The sequence below is a fragment of the Pseudophryne corroboree genome, chromosome 6, assembly GCF_028390025.1.
Source record: "Pseudophryne corroboree isolate aPseCor3 chromosome 6, aPseCor3.hap2, whole genome shotgun sequence".
Taxonomy (NCBI): domain Eukaryota; kingdom Metazoa; phylum Chordata; class Amphibia; order Anura; family Myobatrachidae; genus Pseudophryne; species Pseudophryne corroboree.
In genome coordinates, this window is record NC_086449.1 from 687,878,292 (window position 1) to 687,899,204 (window position 20,913).

Sequence of the window (20,913 nt, forward strand, 5' to 3'; positions counted from 1 at the left end):
AGGCACATCTCTGTCAAGTAAAGGAGATTCAACTGAGGCAGCACAAGGGAACTCTCATCTGGGGACAACAACTGCAGGGAGAACACATATTTTCAGATGAACATGGGAGGGCAGAAGGCTGCCTAATACTGAAGCACCCCCAAACAACAAACCAAATGCAACAACTAGTGCAAGCATTCCTGGGGGAAGGCCTGCAGCAGATGGATTTGCATATGGCGATGTCATCCAAGCAGTGGGTCAAAGTTGGCTTCAACCCTCGTCTGCATATGAAAAGAGAAAAGGGGCGTGCAGGGCATGGCGGCCTTTTGCGGCACTTGGATGACCCCTAGTTCGCATTAAACACCTCCACCCTCCGTCGGTGTGGGGCTCATGTTGGCTATGCCCCAGCCCCTGAAGCATTCAAGCTGATTTCTTGCAGCAGCTGGGCACTGTAACAGCTCCAGAGCTGCTCTGTAAGGCAAGTAAAAGGGTGTGGGCCCTGCAGCACTACCTGTAGTTCGCATTGTGCGAGACCCCTAGTTCGCATTAAGCACCCCCACCCTCCTTCGGTGTGGGGTTCATGTTGGCCATGCCCCAGCCCCTGAAGCATTCACGCTGATTTCTTGCAGCAGCTGGGCACTGTAACAGCTCAAGAGCTGCTCTGTAAGGCAAGTAAAAGGGTGTGGGCCCTGCAGCACTACCTGTAGTTTGCATTGTGCATTGGAAGGCACAAAGTAAGCAGACAGGAGGAGAAGTCAGGATAGTGCACAAGGGTATAGACGGGAGGGGCTCAAGAAAAAAGAAGTGGAAACAGACAGCAAACTAGGCTTCCAATGCACAATGCAAACTACAGGTAGTGCTGCAGGGCCCACACCCTTTTACTTGCCTTACAGAGCAGCTCTGGAGCTGTTTAATCACTCAATTGGATTTTTCTGCCAGCATAATTTTTCTCTTACGTCCTAGAGGATGCTGGGGACTCCGTAAGGACCATGGGGGATAGACGGGCTCCGCAGGAGACATGGGCACTTAAAGAAAGACTTTAGATCTGGGTGTGCACTGGCTCCTCCCTCTATGCCCCTCCTCCAGACCTCAGTTTACTACTGTGCCCAGAGGAGACTGGGTGCTTTTCAGGGAGCTCTCCTGAGTTTCCTGACAGAAAGTATATTTGTTAGATTTTTTTATTTTCAGGGAGCCTGCTGGCAACAGACTCCCTGCATCGAGGGGCGGAGGGGAGAGATGCACACCTACTTCTGTGAGTTGATAGGCTCTGCTTCTTAGGCTACTGTACAGCATTAGCTCCAGAGGGATCGGTACGCAGGTCTCACCCTCGCCGTCCGTCCCAGAGCCGCGCCGCCGTCCCCCTCGCAGAGCCGGAAGATAGAAGCCGGGTGAGTATGAGAAGAAAAGAAGACTTCAGAGGCGGCGGAAGACTTCATGATCTTCACTGAGGTAACGCACAGCAGTAAAGCTTTGCTCCATTGCTCCCATACACCTCACACACGGCAGTCAGTGTAAGGGTGAAGGGCTCAGGGGGGACGCCCTGGGCAGCAATATAGACCTCTCTTTGGCAAAATAAATATATATGCAGCTAGGCACTGTATATATATATATATAAGAGCCCCCGACATTTTTTTACTATATTTGAGCGGGACAGAAGCCCGTCGCTGAGGGGGTGGGGCTTCTCCCTCAGCACTCACCTGCACCATTTTCTCCACAGCACCGCTGAGGGGAAGCTCCACGGACTCTCCCCTGCTTATACCACGGTAGAAAGAGGGTCTTAAAGAAGAGGGGGGCACATAATTAGGCGCATATATATATGGAAATACAGCGCTACTGGGTAAACATAAAATTATTGTGTTTTTTTCCTGGGTCATATAGCGCTGGGGTGTGTGCTGGCATACTCTCTCTCTCTGTCTCTCCAAAGGGCCTTGTTGGGGAACTGTCCTCAGATAAGAGGATTCCCTGAGTGTATGGTGTGTCGGTACACGTGTGTCGACATGTCTGAGGGAGAAGGCTCTCCTAGAGAGGAGCAGGAGCAAATTAATGTGGTGTCTCCATCGACAACGCCGACACCTGACTGAATGGATATGTGAAATGTTTTAAGTGCTAATGTAAACTTATTACACAAGAGATTAGACAAAGCTGAAGCTAGGGAACAGTCAGGGAGTCAACCCATGCCTGTCCCTATGTCGCAGGGACCTTCGGGGTCTCAAAAGCGCCCACTATCCCAAATAGTTGACACAGATACCGACACGGATTCTGACTCCAGTGTCGACTACGATGATGCAAAGTTACAGCCAAAATTGGCTAAATGTATTCGATATATGATTATTGCAATAAAAGATGTTTTGCACATCACAGAGTCCCCTGTCCCTGACACGAGGGTACACATGTATAAGGGAAAGAAACCTGAGACAACCTTTCCCCCCTCACATGAGTTGAACGAATTATGTGAAAAAGCTTGGGAATCTCCAGACAAAAAGCTGCAGATTCCCAAAAGGATTCTTATGGCGTATCCTTTCCCGCCAATGGACAGGATACGGTGGGAATCCTACCCTAGGGTGGATATAGCATTGACACGCTTATCCAAAAAGGTAGCGCTGCCATCCCAGGATACGGCTACCATCAGGGACCATGCTGACCGCAAGCAGGAGGTTACGCTAAAGTCCATTTACACACATTCTGGTACCTTACTCAGACCGGCAATTGCGTCGGCCGGGGTTGTAGCGCGGTGGCAGCATGGACAGATACCTTATCAGCAGAGATTGAGACCCTAGATAAGGATGCTATGTTATTGACCATAGGGCATATAAAAGATGCTGTCCTATATATGAGAGATGCTCAAAGTGACATTAGTCTACTGGGTTCTAGAATAAACGCTATGTCGATTTCTGCTAGACGAGTCCTATGGACCCGGCAATGGACAGGTGATGCCGACTCAAAAAGGCATATGGAGGTTTTACCTTACAGGGGTGAGGAATTGTTTGGGGAAGGTCTCTCGGACCTAGTCTCCACAGCTACAGCTGGTAAATCAAATTTTTTGCCTTATATTCCCTCACAGCCTAAGAAAGCACCACATTATCAAATGCAGTCCTTTCGATCACAGAGAAACAAGAAAGTACGAGGTGCGTCCTTTCTTGCCAGAGGTAAGGGCAGAGGGAAGAAGCTGCACAACACAGCTAGTTCCCAGGAACAGAAGTCCTCCCCGGCCTCTACAAAATCCACCGCATGACGCTGGGGCTCCGCTAAAGGAGTCCGCCCAGTTGGGGGCACGTCTTCGAGTTTTCAGCCACATCTGGGTTCATTCGCAGGTGGATCCCTAGGCAATAGAAATTGTTTCTCAGGGTTACAAGCTGAAATTCGAAGAGGTGCCTCCTCGCCGGTTTTTCAAATCGGCCCTACCATCTTCTCCCCAGGAAAGGGAGATAGTGTTAAATGCAATTCACAAATTGTATCTTCAACAGGTGGTGGTCAAGGTTCCCCTGCTTCAACAAGGAAAGGGAAATTATTCGACCCTGTTTGTAGTCCCAAAACCGGACGGTTTGGTCAGACCCATATTAAATTTAAAATCCCTGAACCTATACTTGAAAAGGTTCAAGTTCAAGATGGAATCGCTAAGAGCGGTCATCGCCAGCCTAGAAGGGGGGGATTTTATGATATCTCTGGACATAAAGGATGCATACCTTCATGTACTCATTTATCCACCTCATCAGGCGTACCTAAGATTTGCGGTACAGTATTGTCATTACCAATTTCAGACGTTGCCGTTTGGTCTCTCCAGAATTTTCTCCGAGAATTTTCACCAAGGTAATGACGGAAATTATGGTGCTCCTGCGAAAGCAAGGTGTCACAATTATCCCGTACTTGAACGATCTCCTCATAAAAGCGAGATCAAGAGAGCAGTTGCTGAACAGCGTATAACTTTCACTGAAGGTGTTACAGCAACACGGCTGGATTCTCAATATCCCGAAGTCGCAGTTGGTTCCTACGACTCGTCTGACTTTGCTTGGGCATTATTCTGGATACGGACCAGAAAAGGGTTTATCTTCCGATAGAAAAGGCCCAGGAACTCATGACTCTGGTCAGGAACCTATTGAAACCAAAACAGGTGTCAGTGCATCACTGCACTCGAGTCCTGGGAATGATGGTGGCATCATACGAGGCCATTCCCTTCGGCAGGTTCCATGCGAGGATCTTGCAATGGGACCTACTGGACAAGTGGTCCGGGTCACATCTACAGATTCATCAGTTGATCACCCTGTCCCCCAGGGCCAGGGTATCTCTCCTGTGGTGGCTGCAGAGTGCTCACCTTCTAGAGGGCCGCAGGTTCGGCATTCAGGACTGGATCCTGGTGACCACGAACGCGAGCCTCCGAGGTTGGGGAGCAGCCACACAGGGAAGAAATTTCCAAGGTCTTTGGTCAAGTCAGGAGACTTGTCTTCACATCAACATCCTGGAGCTAAGGGCCATATACAACGCCCTATGTCAAGCGGAGACCTTACTTCGCGACCAACCAGTTCTGATCCAGTCAGACAACGTCACCGCAGTAGTTCATGTAAACCGCCAAGGCGGCACAAGGAGCAGAGTGGCGATGGCGGAAGCCACCAGAATTCTTCGCTGGGCGGAGAATCATGTAAGCTGTCAAAGTCAGAAAAATATCACGATGCACACTGCCATATTTGCACCTCATATGTGTCCCTGCTGCGCATGCGTGCGCTCTCCCGTGCGTGCGCATACTCGCTGTTGCGGGCACCCGCAGGCGCACGGTATGCGCATTTACGGTAGAGATTGTGTGCGTCTAGCGGGCGACTCTTTCGTTACATATTTTCACCATATAATGCATTTTGTAGATTATGGTCCCTTTGATAGATTCTGAAAGTTTAGTTAATGTAGTATGTTCCTGGACAGAGAGATCCCTCATTGTTTGATACGAAGGGTCAGACAGGAGTAATACAGTGGTGTTTAGTATCCATCGGAAGAGTATTTAATTAGCAATATTCCGGTGTTGGTTTGAAGCGGATCAATCGCTCGTGCGAATAGTTATGGACATAAGAAGTTTATGAACATTTACTGTATTTGCACTTACTTATCCATGCGGCGGGAAACCCAGTTTCCCTCCCACCTGAGCTGTTGGAAATAGTCACAGCCCACCTGTATGAATCAACCTATGACCTTTTGTTATAATGCGAAGACGAATTCCTGTGTCCAATGAACAATGAGATTGTAGGGACCATTGAATTGTATTGTGTGTGGGGCATAAATAGACAGGCCGATCACATCCAGCACTCACTCTTCATCGGTTATCATTGCTGAAAATCGGGAGCTGGATGTCCAGAGGCGCATGCGATCGTTTCCTTTGTGCGTAAGTTTTCTCCGTAATCATATTGTCTTTTCTTGTTATTATGGGCCATATCTTTCTCTCTCTCTCTTCTCTTTCTCTCATTTTCTCTTAAACGTACTTGTATTGTATTTACTGTGTAGTTACCTGGTTAGTTAGTCTATGTTATATTGTAGTGTATGACTTGTATTGTATTAATTCTTTTGCAAGTATAACATTCATAATATATATATTAGGCGTTGGACCCTAAGCACGGTATTTGTGTATTTCTTATAGTGTTAAGTATTCTCAGAGCGTCGGTGACGCTCGAACAGCTTTTGAGTTAATAAGGTTATACAGTGTTGCATTTACACCCTATCTCTACACTAAGGTTTTACAGCAAATTACATTGTTTGTGGTTTAGACATAAAGGTTTAACATTGTGAGCGTCGGCGCCGCTCGTGATCTCCTCGTGGTCTCGAGCGTCCGCTACGCTGATAGCGTAGCATTACGGTAGTCGCTCACCTATAAGTGTGCCCGATACCAACAGCGTATTCTCGTGAGCGTCTGTATCGCTCGAGCAGCCCGCTCCCGATACAGCGTCCGTTACGCTATAGCGAACCATTACGTTAGTCAGCAGCCAATAGCGTGCCTGCCTGTGATCTCTTGGCCGTGAGCGAACGTGACGCTTGAGCGTCTCGACCACGGCTAAGCGATTGTTACGCAACGAGCGTACCCTTACGGTACTCCATACGCAAATAGCGTACAGTGTTCTTAGACCTCACAAAGGGTTTTAAATAAGATAAATATTTAGCTTTATCAAAGCGCACTGTCAGCAGTGTTCATTCCGGGAGTGGACAACTGGGATGCAGACTTCCTCAGCAGACACGACCTACATCCAGGAGAGTGGGGACTCCATCAGGAAGTCTTCGCACAGATTGCAAGTCGGTGGGGACTGTTCCAGATAGACATGATGGCGTCCCGCCTCAACAAAAAGCTACAGAGGTATTGCACCAGGTCAAGAGACCCTCGGGCAGTAGCTGTAGACGCCCTAGTGACACCGTGGGTGTTCCGGTCGGTCTATGTATTTCCTCCTCTACCTCTCATACCCAAGGTGTTGATAATAGTAAGAAAAAGAGGAGTAAGAACAATTCTCATTGTTCCAGATTGGCCGCGAAGGACCTGGTATCCAGATCTGCAGGAAATGCTCACAGAAGATCCGTGGCCACTTCCTCTAAGACAGGACCTGTTGCAACAGGGGCCCTGTCTGTTCCAAGACTTACCGCGGCTGCGTTTGACGGCATGGCGGTTGAACGCCGGATCCTAGCGGAAAAGGGTATTCCAGATGAGGTCATTCCTACGCTAATAAAGGCTAGGAAGGACGTGACATCTAAACATTATCACTGTATATGGTGAAAATATGTTTCTTTGTGTGAGGCCAGGAATGCTCATACGTAAGAATTCCACCTGGGCCACTTCCTTCACTTCCTACAAACTGGAGTGAATTTGGGCCTAAAATAAGGCTCTATTAAGGTTCAGATTTTGGCCTTATCCATTTTCTTTCAAAAGGAATTGGCCTCTCTTCCTGAAGTAAGTACAAACTTTTGTGAAGGGAGTACTGCATATTCAGCCTCCTTTTGTACCTCCGGTGGTCCCTTGGGACCTTAACGTGGTGTTAAGGTTATGGTTTGAACCACTTAAAATGGTGGAGTTTAAATATCTCACTTGGAAGGTGGTCATGTTATTAGCCTTGGCTTCCGCTAGGCGAGTGTCGGAATTAGCAGCTTTATCACATAAAATCCCCTATCTGGTTTTCCATATGGATAGAGCGGAATTGCAGACCCGTCCTCAATTCCTGCAAAAAGTGGACTCATCCTTTCATATGAACCAACCTATTGTGGTGCCTGTGGCTACGCGTGACTTGGAGGATTCCGAGTCCCTTGATGTGGTCAGGGCTTTGAAAATTTACGTGGCCAGAACGGCTAGAGTCAGAAAAACAGAAGCACTGTTTGTCCTGTATGCAGCCAACAAGATTGGCACCCCTGCTTCAAATCAGACTATTGCTCTCTGGATCTGTAACACGATTCAGCAGGCGCATTCTATGGCGGGATTGCCGTTGCCTAATTCAGTCAAGGCCCATTCCACTAGGAAGGTGGGCTCTTCTTGGGCAGCTGCCCGAGGGGTCTCGGCACTACAGCTGTGCCGAGCTGCTACTTGGTCGGGTTCAAACACCTTTGCAAAGTTCTATAAGTTTGATACCCTGGCTGAGGAGGACCTCCTGTTTGCTCAATCGGTGCTGCAGAGTCATCCGCAGGAGCCCGTTTGGGAGCTTTGGTATAATCCCCATGGTCCTTACGGAGTCCCCAGCATCCTCTAGGACGTAAGAGAAAATAAGATTTTAAACCTACCGGTAAATCTTTTTCTCGTAGTCCGTAGAGGATGCTGGGTGCCCGTCCCAAGTGCGGACTACTTCTGCAAGACTTGTATATAGTTATTGCTTACATAAGGGTTATATGTTAGTTTTCATCGGTCTTGGACTGATGCTATGTTGTTTTCATACTGTTAACTGGGTAGTATATCACAAGTTATACGGTGTGATTGGTGTGGCTGGTATGAATCTTGACCTTGGATTAACAAAAATCCTTTCCTCGTACTGTCCGTCTCCTCTGGGCACAGTTTCTCTAACTGAGGTATGGAGGAGGGGCATAGAGGGAGGAGCCAGTGCACACCCAGATCTAAAGTCTTTCTTAAAGTGCCCATGTCTGCTGCGGAGCCCGTCTATCCCCCATGGTCCTTACGGAGTCCCCATCATCCTCTACGGACTACGAGAAAAAAAATTTACCGGTAGGTTTAAAATGTTATTTTTTTCTCTGCAACCCACTGCTAAATTGTGCTTCCTAGCTGTTTTTTATAAAATCACTTAATTAAATCTAACTCTGATTACGTCAGAGAAGGCCAGGTACCCTACACCATAAATGGGGGTTTGAAATTTTGACTTGTCTACTTAAAGATCACCAAAATCTGATCACAAGGTCAATTACATCCCTGGGTGGGATTGAACCACCAACCTTTTGGTTAATAGCCCATGTAAGTGAAATAGATCCTGAAGCACTCACTCATCATGGGAAAGTACCAATGTGTTTCTTACAAAAATTCTCCAGATTATTGACTTTTTAAAGTTTTTCTAGGAAACGTTCTAGATAAATGCTTATTAGCCTTTGTCAGTATCTACTTTTGCAAGGTGTCTATGTGGCGCAATCGGTTAGCATGTTTGGCTATTAACCAAAAGGTTGGTGGTTCAATCCCACCCAGGGATGTAATTGACCTTGTAATCAGATTTTGGTGATCTTTAAATAGACAAGTCAAAATTTCAAACCCCCTCTTATGGTGTAGGGTACCTGGCCTTCTCTGATGTAATCAGAGTTAGATTTGATTAAGTGATTTTATAAAAAAAACAGCTAGGAAGCACAATTTAGCAGTGGGTTGCAGAGAAAAAAAATTATGCTGGCAGAAAAGTCCAATTTAGTGACGAAACAGCTCTTCATTTTCTGATTTTATGTTTATGCTAACAAATTTGCTCTCTGAAAAGTGTCCACAAAGCCAAGTCTCTGATTAACACCTTTGTAGGGATGGTTTTTCACCTATTACTGAATTAAACTTGCTTCATTGGAAAGGCAGCAAGATGCATCCTCATTTCAATGTCTACTGAAATAATACAGGTTGACACCAGGAAACATAAACGTCACTGCATCCTTGCTGCTTCCTCATGGGGAAGTCTGTTTAATGTGAAAACAAGGTGATATCTAATCAGCACACAGGTAAGGAATTAAGAAAATCTTTCTTTATGGGTGAAGATGTTTCTCACAAAATTGTTGCACCAAAGCATCATTGAAATTCAAGCTGGAATGATGATTTTAATATATCACTTGTACATTTTGTACTGCTCTTCTGGTGACAATGTAGTTTGTTTTTGTCAATTACCATTTTAATAATAGGGTAAAGAAAATGAAGTCGATTTTTGAAAGAAAACAATACTGTCAATTTACTATTAAAACAAATTAAAATGGTAAAAGTTATTGTACTTTAAGTAAAAATAAAAGAGCCAAAATATCAATCCCAGTTTTGGATTACTTTAATTAACAAAAAACAATGCATATAGCAGAAGATAGTTTCAATCTGCCTACATCTGGGTTATGGGCCCAGCATGCTTCCGTTGCAGTACTCTGCTGCTCATGTAAGTGCAAGAGATCCTGAAGCACTCACTCATCATGGGAAAGTAGCAATGTGTTTCTTACAAAAACTCTCCAGATTATTGACTTTTTAAAGTTTTTCTAGGAAACGTTCTAGATGAATGCTTATTAGCCTTTGTCAGAATGGACTTTTACGAGGTGTCTCTGTGGTGCAATCGGTTAGCATGTTTGGCTATTAACCAAAAGGTTGGTGGTTCAATCCCACCCAGGGATGTAATTGACCTTGTGATCAGATTTTGGTGATCTTTAAGTAGACAAGTCAAAATTTCAAACCCCCTCTTATGGTGTAGGGTACCTGGCCTTCTCTGATGTAATCAGAGTTAGATTTGATTAAGTGATTTTATAAAAAACAGCTAGGAAGCACAATTTAGCAGTGGGTTGCAGAGAAAAAAAAATTATGCTGGCAGAAAAGTCCAATTGAGTGATTAAACAGCTCTTCATTTTCTGACTTTATTTTTATGCTAACAAATTTGCTCTCTGAAAAGTGTCCACAAAGCCAAGTCTCTGATTAACACCTTTGTAGGAATGTTTTTTCACCTATTACTGAATTAAACTTGCTACATTGGAAAGGCAGCAAGATGCATCCTCATTTCAATGTCTACTGAAATAATACAGGTTGACACCAGGAAACATAAACGTTACTGCATCCTTGCTGCTTTCTCATGTGCAAGTCTGTTTAATGTGAAAACAAGGTAATATCTAATCAGCACACAGATAAGGAATTAAGAAAATCTTTCTTTATGGGTGAAGATGTTTCTCACAAAATTGTTGTCCCAATGCATCATTGAAATTCAAGATGGAAGATGATTTTAATATATCACTTGTACATTTTGCATTGCTCTTCTGGTGACAATGTAGTTTGTTTTTGTCAATTACCATTTCAGGAATAGGGTAAAGAAAATTAAGTGGATTTTTTAAAGAAAACAATGCTGTCAATATACTATTAAAACAAATTAAAATGATAAAAGTTATTGTACTTTAAGTAAAAATAAAAGAGCCAAAATATCAATCCCAGTTTTTGATTACTTTAATTATAAAAAAAAAATGCACATAGCAGAGGATAGTTTCGATTAATCGACCTCTGGGTTATGGGCCCAGCATCCTTCCATTGCACTACTCTGCTGCTCATGGAAGTCCGAGAGATCCTGAAGACTAAATTGATTAAAGGCCTAAAAGTACTGGACTATAAGGAAAGACTTACTAGGCTGAATATGTATACACTAGAAAAGAGGTGCCTAAGAGGAGATATTATTAATATCTTCAAATATGTAAAGATACATAACAAAGAGTTATCAGAGGAATTATTTATTAAAAGAACACGTGGTCACTCGCTGCGACTGGAGGAAAGTTCAGAATGCAATGGAGGAAAGGGTTCTTCACTGTTAGGGCAATCAGGATGTGGAATTCCCTGCCAGGGAAGGTGGTAATGGCGGACTCTGTAATTGGATTTAAAAAAGGAATGGATACATTTCTGAATGAAAAAGCTATCCAAGGTTATAATACTTAAAATATCAACATGGTTAATCCGGGGGTAACATGAGTTATAGTAGCTAACTAGTCATAAAACATTATTCAGCAAGTATGTAGAATCATCACAACTTAAAACAGGTTGAACACGATGGGCAATTTGCCTCTATTCAACCTCAAAAACTATGTTACTATATGTTACTATATTACTGTAGTATACAGAACACCACAATGCAATGAGCAGTGATAGTGAGCACTGATGAGGATACTAGAACTGACACTGAGCAGCAAGATGCAGCACTGGACTATTAGTAATGTACTGTAGTATGCTGAGCACCACAATGCAGCACAAGACAATGAGCAGTGATACTGAGCACTGATGAGGATACTACTGAGAACTGACACTGAGCAGGAGAGACACACTACTAGTATTACTGAGCAGCAATAAGTAACCACTGATACTGAGCACTGATATTGAGATTTCCACTGAGAGAACATAGCCACGTCCTCTCCGCTCTCTCTTCAATGCACGAGTAAAAATGGCGGCAACGCGCAGCTCTATATATAATATCCGAATCTCGCGAGAATCCGACAGCGGGATGATGACATTTTCCCTTGTTCAGGTTTTCCGAGTCAGGCGGGAACAACCGAGCCTGCCTCAGACCAGTGTAAACCACGTGGAGTTCGTGGGGAATTCGGTTCTCGGAGAACCGAACCCGCTCCTCTCTACCTTATACCCATCAATTTTTTTTATTTTCAATCTAAGCCCCTGCAGTTTTCTGTAAGCATCTGCTTCGCTATGATGATCAACAAGTCACAAGGGCAAACACTCAGGGCTTGAGGCATAGATCTTTGGACCAGCTGCTACAAGCATGGCAGAGGTGTCACTATCACTGGTGACACCCAGAGAGGTGGCGAGGGAGATTGTAATGCAGTGCGTGCAAATAAGCAGCGCAATGGTAAAAAGGAGGCATGATTTCATAGGTAGGGGCGTGGCCTGGTGGCCAGAATCTACATTTTGTTGCTCCGGGTGTCCCGGGGGTTGGGGGCTGCACCCGGGGACTAGTGTGTAAGCGGTGCTGGCTCCTGCACAGTGACAGGGCATGGCCACCCAGTATGACACCTCCCTTTTTTACCATGCTGTAATTGCAGTCGCACTGCAGTTCAGCGTGATCATAAACAATGGTGTAGCCTCCTGCTGGTGCAGACTGTATGTGCGCGCAGGAAGCCGCCACCATTTTTGTGATCACAGCGGCTGAATGTGATGTCATACAGCCGCTGTGACCACGCCCCCTGTGTCTCCTCCATTGCAGACCCCATTTTGAAGCCTTGCCCCCGCACTGCTCCATCCCTGACTTGGAAATGGAGTGTTGCTGACCCCAATCTCCCCCGCTGCCCCGATTGACAGGCAGAGGCGATCGCATGCAGGCACATGCGTATGCTCTTAGCAATTTTTGCAGTTGGATCGCTTATTGTGATTGCAATCCAACCTGAATCAGGCCCTATTACCTATCACAATGCGCTGCGGGCAGTACAAAATTGTGTTAATATAGGAGAAAAACCCCCAGACCTGTGCTCCTTAACTGTACCTGGTGGCTAGTGGAGCGGCTGCCCAGTAATCAGTGTCCACCCCAGTGCGCACACGGCCCACCCCCTACGGCCACGCTCCCCTTAATCAGCGGCCTCGTGATCCGGAAGGGCGGTGTGTGTGTGACTGACCTTAGGAAGAAACCGGAGCCTCCGCTGCAGTGACCCAGCAACCAGGGCACGGGAGTATACAGCGCCGCTGGGAGTGATGAAGCTGCAGTAAAGATGTCTATTAGACCTAGCCTGCTGCAGCCCTTGTAGATTCTCATAAAACAAGTTCTTCTTTTCTTGTCAAAATTAATAGCTAAGAATAGGCTGCCTGAGGCAGGCCCCTGTTAAGTGGCCTGCTACTGAAGGCACCAACTACAAACTGAGCTCCCTGTTCATGGAAGCGGGGTTATAGAGGAGGATGCGCTGAGCATCTTGGGAACAGTCAAAAGCTTTGAGCCGGTTGGTGCCTCAGATCAAGATCCTACTCTACACCCCAATGTGAATCCTTGTGGAGTCCAGTGTACCCCACAGAAGAAATTAATGTGTCACACCCATTGGCAGCAACCTTAGAATAGCTGCTGATGGGCACAATTGAGAAAGGAAGGGGGGGGGGGGGGGCATTTGAATCCAGCACATAGATGCAATTCAAATATGTAATTTGTACCTTCCTATTTTAAAATATAATGGATGAACCTCACCCTGTGAGAACAATCTTCATGATCAAGAGATCTAATATGTAAAATAAGTATGAGTTGGGATAGGGCTGGGGAGGGTGGCAGCTCGGGCAGCCCCTCCCCCGTCAAGTTAAGGAGATTCAACTGAGGAAGCACAAGGGAACTCTCGTCTGGGGACAACAACTGCAGGGAGACCACATCTTTTCAGATGAACATGGGAGGGCGGAAGGCTGCCTAATACTGAAGCACCATCAAATATCAAACCATATCCAACAACTAGTACAAGCATTCCTGGGGGAAGGTCTGCAGCAGACGGATTTGCATACGGTGATGTCATCCAAGCAGTGGGCCAAAGTTGGCTGGAACCCTCATCTGCATATAAAAAGAGAAAAGGGGCATGCAGGGCATGGCGGCCTTTTGCAGTGCTTGGATGACCCCTAGTTCGCATTAAACACCCCCACCCTCCTTTGGTGTGGGGCTCATGTTGGCCATGCCCCATCCCCTGAAGCATTCATGCTGATTTCTTGCAGCAGCTGGGCACTGTAACAGTTCCAGAGCTGCTCTGTAAGGCAAGTAAAAGGGTGTGGGCCCTGCAGCACCACCTGTAGTTCGCATTGTGCGTTGGAAGGCACAAAGTAAGCAGACGGGAGGAGAAGTCAGGATAGTACACAAGGGCATCCTTTTCTCTTAGTCCGTAAAGGATGCTGGGGTCACATTAAGAACCATGGGGTATAGACGGGATCCGCAAGAGACATGGGCACTTTAAGACTTTCAAAGGGTGTGAACTGGCTCCTCCCTCTATGCCCCTCCTCCAGACTCCAGTTATAGGAACTGTGCCCAGGGAGACGGACATTTCGAGGAAAGGATTTATTGTTAAACTAAGGTGAGCATCTTACCAGCTCACACCTTAAGCATGCCGCAGAACGTGGCATTCAACAGAACACAAGCCAACGGCATGAACAATTGCAGCAAAAAGCTGACCAGAACCGTAACACAACATGTGTATAACCACAAGTAATAACTGCAGACACAGTATGGACTGGGACGGGTGCCCAGCATCCTCTACGTCATGGGTCTTCATCCTGTGGCCCTCCAGCTGCTGTGAAACTACACATCCCAGCATGCCCAGCCACAGTTTTGCTATTAAGGTATGCTAAAACTGAGGCAGGGCATGCTGGGATGTGTAGTTCCACAGCAGCTGGAGGGTCGCAGGTTGAAGACCCATGCTCTACGTACTAAGAGAAAAGGATTTACCGGTAGGTATTAAAATCCTATTTTATCATACGACCTAGAGGATGCTGGGGTCACATTAAGAACCATGGGGTTATACCAAAGCTCTTGAACGGGTGGGAGAGTGCGTACGACTCTGCAGCACCGAATGACCCAACTTGAGGTTATCATCAGCCAAGGTATCAAACTTGTAAAACTTAGCAAAAGTGTTTACTAAATAGCTGCTCGGCAAAGTTGCAATGCTGAGACTCCCCGACCAGCTGCCCAGGATGAACCCACCTTTCTAGTAGAATGGGTCTTCACCTAATTCAGTAACGGCAATCCTGCCGTGGAATGAGCATGCTGAATCTTACCACAGATTCAGCGCATAATGGTCTGCATGGAAGCAGGAAACCCAATCCTGTTGGGAGCATACAGGACAAACAGAGCCTCTGTTTTCCTAATCTGAACCGTTCTGGTGACATAAATTTTCAAAGTTCTGACCACAGCCAGAGACTTTGACTCAACGAAGGTGTCAGTGGCCAAAGGCACCATGTGGAAAGATGAACCACCTTTGGCAGAAATTGTTGACGTGTCCTCAATTCTGCTCTATCTTCATGAAAGATCAAATAAAGGCTCTTGTGATACTGCATGGTTTGTACTGTTTTCCATGTGCTCCCAGATCTTTCAAGCAAGTAGCATGGTCAAGAAAGTTCTGTTTGAAAAGAAACAGACATTTACTGTCATTGTTATGCAAATAAACTTACATTAAAGCTAACAAGAAAGCACACTCGTTCTGTCTTTAAACTGATAAAAGAAACCCCAATAATATGGGGCATGCAAAAATTGAGATAAAACTCAGTTTTGCTCCTCTCCACGGAAATCTTTAATAAAAGGCGAAATATTTGTTAGTTCTGAAGAGAAACCAGAGCATGACCAAGATTCCACCTGTCGCCTGAGTGCCATGCCAGCAGTTCTCATTCAGCTCAAAGTGAGCACCCAATTTGAATGAAAGAAGGCAGATTTCTCACCAGGCTTCCCCTTGCTATAAACATGGTTTGTACTCTTTTCCATGTGCTCCCAGATCTTTCAAACAATTAGTGTGGTCAAGAAAGTTCTGTTTGAAAAGAAACAAACATTTACTGTCATTTCTATGCAAATGAGCCTACATTAAAGCACACTCGTTCTATCTTTAAACCGATAAAATAAAACCCCAATAAGATGGGGCATGCAAAAATTGAGATAAAACTCAGTTTTGCTCCTCTCCACGGAAATCTTTAGTAAAAGGCAAAAGATTTGTTCGTTCTGAAGAGAAACCACAGCATGACCAAGATTCTACCTGTCGCCTGAGTGCCATGCCAGCAGTCCTCATTCAGCTCAAAGTGAGCACCCAATTTGAAAGAAAGAAAGCAGATTTCTCACCAGGCTTCCCCTTGCTATAAACATGGTTTGTACTCTTTTCCATGTGCTCCCAGATCTTTCAAGCAATTAGTATAGTCAAGAAAGTTCTGTTTGAAAAGAAACAAACATTTACTGTCATTTCTATGCAAATGAGCTTACATTAAAGCACACTCGTTCTATCTTTAAACTGATAAAAGAAACCCCAATAAGACGGGGCATGCAAAAATTGAGATAAAACTCAGTTTTGCTCCTCTCCACTGAAATCTTTAGTAAAAGGCGAAAGATTTGTTCGTTCTGAAGAGAAACCAGAGCATGACCAAGATTCCACCTGTCGCCTGAGTGCCATGCCAGCAGTCCTCATTCAGCTCAAAGTGAGCACCCAATTTGAAAGAAAGAAAGCAGATTTCTCACCAGGCTTCCCCTTGCTATAAGCATGGTTTGTACTCTTTTCCATGTGCTCCCAGATCTTTCAAGCAATTAGTATGGTCAAGAAAGTTCTGCTTGAAAAGAAACAGACATTTATTGTCATTGTTATGCAAATAAACTTACATTAAAGCTAACAAGAAAGCACACTCGTTCTGTCTTTAATCCGATAAAAGAAACCCCAATAATATGGGGCATGCAAAAATTGAGATAAAACTCAGTTTTGCTCCTCTCCACGGAAATCTTTAGTAAAAGGCGAAAGATTTGTTCGTTCTGAAGAGAAACCAGAGCATAACCAAGATTCCACCTGTCGCCTGAGTGCCGTGCCAGCAGTCCTCATTCAGATCAAAGTGAGCGCCCAATTTGAAAGAAAGCAGATTTCTCACCTGTCTTCTCCTTGCTATAAGCATGGTTTGTACTGTATTCCATGTGCTCCCAGATCTTTCAAGCAAGTAGCATGGTCAAGAAAGTTCTGTTTGAAAAGAAACAAACATTTACTGTCATTTCTATGCAAATGAGCTTACATTAAAGCACACTCATTCTATCTTTAAACCGATAAAAGAAACCCCAAAAAGATGGGGCATGCAAAAATTGAGATAAAACTCGGTTTTGCTCCTCTCACGGAAATCTTTAGTAAAAGGCGAAAGATTTGTTCGTTCTGAAGAGAAACCAGAGCATGACCAAGATTTTTATCTGAAAATACGTGTTCTCCCTGCAGTTGTTGTCCCCAGATGAGAGTTCCCTTGTGCTGCCTCAGTTGAATCTCCTTTACTTGACAGGGGGATGCTCGAGCAGCGACCCTCCCCAGCTCTAGCCCAACTCCTACTTACCTGCCAGGTGAGATACTATGATCATGAAGGTGCTTCTCCCAGGGCAAGGCTCACCCATTGCACTCTGGGTGTGCTGCTTCTGCGTTTTCCCCAAATGTGGGAAACTTGACTGCATAATTTGTGTTTCCCCTGGTTGGCTCTCGTATAATTCAGATCTCTTTGTCTCAGGTCTCTCTCCAGCCTAGTTTGCTGTCTGTTTCCACTTCTCTTTTCTTGAGCCGCTCCCTTCTATGCCCTTGCGCACTATCCTGACTTCTCCCGTCTGCTTACTTCGTGCCTTCCAACGCACAATGCAAACTACAGGTAGTGCTGCAGGGCCCACACCCTTTTACTTGCCTTACAGAGCGTCTCTGGAGCAGTTACAGTGCCCAGCTGCTGCAAGAAATCAGCTTGAATGCTTCAGGGGCTGGGGCATAGCCAACATGAGCCCCACACCGAAGGAGGGTGGAGGTGTGTAATGCGAACTAGGGGTCATCCAAGCGCCGCAAAAGGCCGCCATGCCCTGCACGCCCCTTGTCTCTTTTCATATGCAGACGAGGGTTGAAGCCAACTTTGACCTACTGTTTGGATGACATCACCATATGCAAATCCATCTGCTGCAGGCCTTCCCCCAGGAATGCTTGCACTAGTTGTTGCATTTGGTTTGTTGTTTGGGGGTGCTTCAGTATTAGGCAGCCTTCTGCCCTCCCATGTTCATCTGAAAATATGTGTTCTCCCTGCAGTTGTTGTCCCCAGATGAGAGTTCCCTTGTGCTGCCTCAGTTGAATCTCCTTTACTTGACAGAGATGTGCCTGAGCAGCGGCCCTCCCCAGCCCTATCCCAAATAATACTTATTTTGCATAGGCGATACCATGGTCATGAAGATTGTTCTCCCAGGGTGAGGTTCATTCATTGCATTCTGGGTATGCTGACCCCTGTGATTTCCCCAAATGTGGGAAACTCGACTGCATTATTTGTGGTAGTGGGGGACTGTGTTTGTGCTTTCCTCTGGTCAGCTCTGGTAAAAATCAGATTTCTTTATCTCAGATCTTCCTCTAGCCTTGTTCTTCTTTCGAGAGTTCCCTTGTGCTGCCTCAGTTGGATCTCTTTCACTTGAGAGGGGGGTGCCCGAGCAGCGACCCTCCCCAGCTCTAGCCCAACTCCTACTTACCTGCCAGGTGAGATACTATGATCATGAAGGTGCTTCTCCCAGGGCAAGGCTCACCCATTGCACTCTGGTTGTGCTGCCCCTGCGATTTCCCCAAATGTGGGAAACTTGACTGCATAATTTGTGTTTCCCTTGGTCATCTCTCGTATAATTCAGATCTCTTTGTCTCAGGTCTCTCTCCAGCCTAGTTTGCTGTCTGTTTCCACTTCTCTTTTCTTGAGCCGCTCCCTTCTATGCCCTTGCGCACTATCCTGACTTCTCCCGTCTGCTTACTTCGTGCCTTCCAACGCACAATGCAAACTACAGGTAGTGCTGCAGGGCCCACACCCTTTTACTTGCCTTACAGAGCAGCTCTGGAGCAGTTACAGTGCCCAGCTGCTGCAAGAAATCAGCTTGAATGCTTCAGGGGCTGGGGCATAGCCAACATGAGCCCCACACCGAAGGAGGGTGGAGGTGTGTAATGCGAACTAGGGGTCATCCAAGCGCCGCAAAAGGCCGCCATGCCCTGCACGCCCCTTTTCTCTTTTCATATGCAGACGAGGGTTGAAGCCAACTTTGACCCACTGCTTGGATGGCATCACCATATGCAAATCCATCTGCTGCAGGCCTTCCCCCAGGAATGCTTGCACTAGTTGTTGCATTTGGTTTGTTGTTTGGGGGTGCTTCAGTATTAGGCAGCCTTCTGCCCTCCCATGTTCATCTGAAAATATGTGTTCTCCCTGCAGTTGTTGTCCCCAGATGAGAGTTCCCTTGTGCTGCCTCAGTTGAATCTCCTTTACTTGAAAGAGATGTGCCTGAGCAGCGGCCCTCCCCAGCCCTATCCCAAATCATACTTATTTTGCATAGGAGAGACCATGGTCTTGAAGATTGTTCTCCCAGGGTGAGGTTCATTCATTGCATTCTGGGTATGCTGACCCCTGTGATTTCCCCAAATGTGGGAAACTCAACTGCATTATTTGTGGTAGTGGGGGACTGTGTTTGTGCTTTCCTCTGGTCAGCTCTGGTAAAAGTCAGATTTCTTTGTTTCAGATCTTCCTCTAGCCTTGTTCTTCTTTCGAGAGTTCCCTTGTGCTGCCTCAGTTGGATCTCCTTCACTTGACAGGGGGGTGCCCGTGCAGCGACTCTCCCCAGCTCTAGCCCAACTTCTACTTACCTGCCAGGTGAGATACTATAATCATGAAGGTGCTTCTCCCAGGGCAAGGCTCACCCATTGCACTCTGGATGTGCTGCCCCTGCGATTTCCCCAAATGTGGGAAACTTGACTGCATAATTTGTTTCCCCTGGTCGGCTCTCGTATAATTCAGATCTCTTTGTCTCAGGTCTCTCTCCAGCCTAGTTTGCTGTCTGTTTCCACTTCTCTTTTCTTAAGCCGCTCCATTCTATGGCCTTGCGCACTATCCTTACTTCTCCCGTCTGCTTACTTTGTGCCTTCCAATGCACAATGCAAACTACAGGTAGTGCTGCAGGGCCCACACCCTTTTACTTGCCGTACAGAGCAGCTCTGGAGCAGTTACAGTGCCCAGCTACTGCAAGAAATCAGCTTGAATGCTTCAGGGGCTGGGGCATAGCCAACATGAGCCCCACACCGAAGGAGGGTGGAGGTGTTTAATGCGAACTAGGGGTCATCCAAGCGCCGCAAAAGGCCGCCATGCCCTGCACGCCCCTTTTCTCTTTTCATATGCAGACGAGGGTTGAAGCCAACTTTGACCCACTGCTTTGGATGACATCACCATATGCAAATCCATCTGCTGCAGGCCTTCCCCCAGGAATGCTTGCACTAGTTGTTGCATTTGGTTTGTTGTTTGGGGGTGCTTCAGTATTAGGCAGCCTTCTGCCCTCCCATGTTCATCTGAAAATATGTGTTCTCCCTGCAGTTGTTGTCCCCAGATGAGAGTTCCCTTATGCTGCCTCAGTTGAATCTCCTTTACTTGAAAGAGATGTGCCTGAGCAGCGGCCCTCCCCAGTCCTATCCCAAATCATACTTATTTTGCATAGGAGAGACCATGGTCATGAAGATTATTCTCCCAGTGTGAGGTTCATTCATTGCATTCTGGGTATGCTGACCCCTGTGATTTCCCCAAATGTGGGAAACTCGACAGCATTATTTGTGGTAGTGGGGGACTGTGTTTGTGTTTTCCTCTGGTCAGCTCTGGTAAAAGTCAGATTTCTTTGTCTCAGATCTTCCTCTAGCCTTGTTCTTCTTTCGAGAATTCCCTTGTGCTGCCTCAGTTGGATCTCCTTCACTTGACAGGGGGGTACCCGAGCAGCGACCCTCCCCAGCTCTAGCCCAACTCCTACTTACCTGCCAGGTGAGATACTATGATCACGTAGGTGCTTCTCCCAGGGCAAGGCTCACCCATTGCACTCTGGGTGTGCTGCTCCTGCAATTTCCCCAAATGTGGGAAACTTGACTGCATAATTTGTGTTTCCCCTGGTCGGCTCTCGTATAATTCAGATCTCTTTGTCTCAGGTCTCTCTCCAGCCTAGTTTGCTGCCTGTTTCCACTTCTCTTTTCTTAAGTGCCTTCCAATGCACAATGCAAACTACAGGTAGTGCTGCAGGGCCCACACCCTTTTACTTGCCGTACAGAGCAGCTCTGGAGCTGTTACAGTGCCCAGCTGCTGCAAGAAATCAGCTT

At 46.2% G+C, this 20,913-nt stretch overlaps 12 non-coding genes and 1 pseudogene across 12 annotated transcripts; 8 read left to right on the forward strand and 5 right to left on the reverse strand.

The window, feature by feature from the left end:
* The first annotated feature begins 9,686 nt into the window (after window positions 1-9,686).
* TRNAN-AUU (transfer RNA asparagine (anticodon AUU)) lies at window positions 9,687-9,760 on the forward strand. The gene has a single exon. It is a non-coding gene; the product is annotated as a tRNA-Asn (tRNA).
* Window positions 9,761-15,292: 5,532 nt separating this feature from the next.
* LOC134938674 (U5 spliceosomal RNA) lies at window positions 15,293-15,408 on the reverse strand. Its single transcript, XR_010181186.1, has one exon. It is a non-coding gene; the product is annotated as a U5 spliceosomal RNA (small nuclear RNA).
* Window positions 15,409-15,683: 275 nt separating this feature from the next.
* Window positions 15,684-15,799, reverse strand: LOC134938645 (U5 spliceosomal RNA). Its single transcript, XR_010181163.1, has one exon. It is a non-coding gene; the product is annotated as a U5 spliceosomal RNA (small nuclear RNA).
* Window positions 15,800-16,073: 274 nt separating this feature from the next.
* On the reverse strand, window positions 16,074-16,189 carry LOC134938652 (U5 spliceosomal RNA). Its single transcript, XR_010181168.1, has one exon. It is a non-coding gene; the product is annotated as a U5 spliceosomal RNA (small nuclear RNA).
* Window positions 16,190-16,475: 286 nt separating this feature from the next.
* On the reverse strand, window positions 16,476-16,591 carry LOC134938636 (U5 spliceosomal RNA). Its single transcript, XR_010181155.1, has one exon. It is a non-coding gene; the product is annotated as a U5 spliceosomal RNA (small nuclear RNA).
* Window positions 16,592-16,861: 270 nt separating this feature from the next.
* LOC134938662 (U5 spliceosomal RNA) lies at window positions 16,862-16,976 on the reverse strand. The gene has a single exon (XR_010181176.1). It is a non-coding gene; the product is annotated as a U5 spliceosomal RNA (small nuclear RNA).
* Window positions 16,977-17,120: 144 nt separating this feature from the next.
* Window positions 17,121-17,283, forward strand: LOC134938126 (U1 spliceosomal RNA). The gene has a single exon (XR_010180767.1). It is a non-coding gene; the product is annotated as a U1 spliceosomal RNA (small nuclear RNA).
* Window positions 17,284-17,954: 671 nt separating this feature from the next.
* LOC134937966 (U1 spliceosomal RNA) lies at window positions 17,955-18,118 on the forward strand. The gene has a single exon (XR_010180646.1). It is a non-coding gene; the product is annotated as a U1 spliceosomal RNA (small nuclear RNA).
* A 152-nt stretch (window positions 18,119-18,270) lies between these two features.
* LOC134938106 (U1 spliceosomal RNA) lies at window positions 18,271-18,433 on the forward strand. The gene has a single exon (XR_010180753.1). It is a non-coding gene; the product is annotated as a U1 spliceosomal RNA (small nuclear RNA).
* A 671-nt stretch (window positions 18,434-19,104) lies between these two features.
* LOC134937938 (U1 spliceosomal RNA) lies at window positions 19,105-19,268 on the forward strand. The gene has a single exon (XR_010180622.1). It is a non-coding gene; the product is annotated as a U1 spliceosomal RNA (small nuclear RNA).
* A 152-nt stretch (window positions 19,269-19,420) lies between these two features.
* LOC134938137 (U1 spliceosomal RNA) lies at window positions 19,421-19,555 on the forward strand (annotated as a pseudogene).
* Window positions 19,556-20,253: 698 nt separating this feature from the next.
* Window positions 20,254-20,417, forward strand: LOC134938024 (U1 spliceosomal RNA). Its single transcript, XR_010180695.1, has one exon. It is a non-coding gene; the product is annotated as a U1 spliceosomal RNA (small nuclear RNA).
* A 152-nt stretch (window positions 20,418-20,569) lies between these two features.
* Window positions 20,570-20,732, forward strand: LOC134938073 (U1 spliceosomal RNA). The gene has a single exon (XR_010180726.1). It is a non-coding gene; the product is annotated as a U1 spliceosomal RNA (small nuclear RNA).
* Window positions 20,733-20,913: the final 181 nt, after the last annotated feature.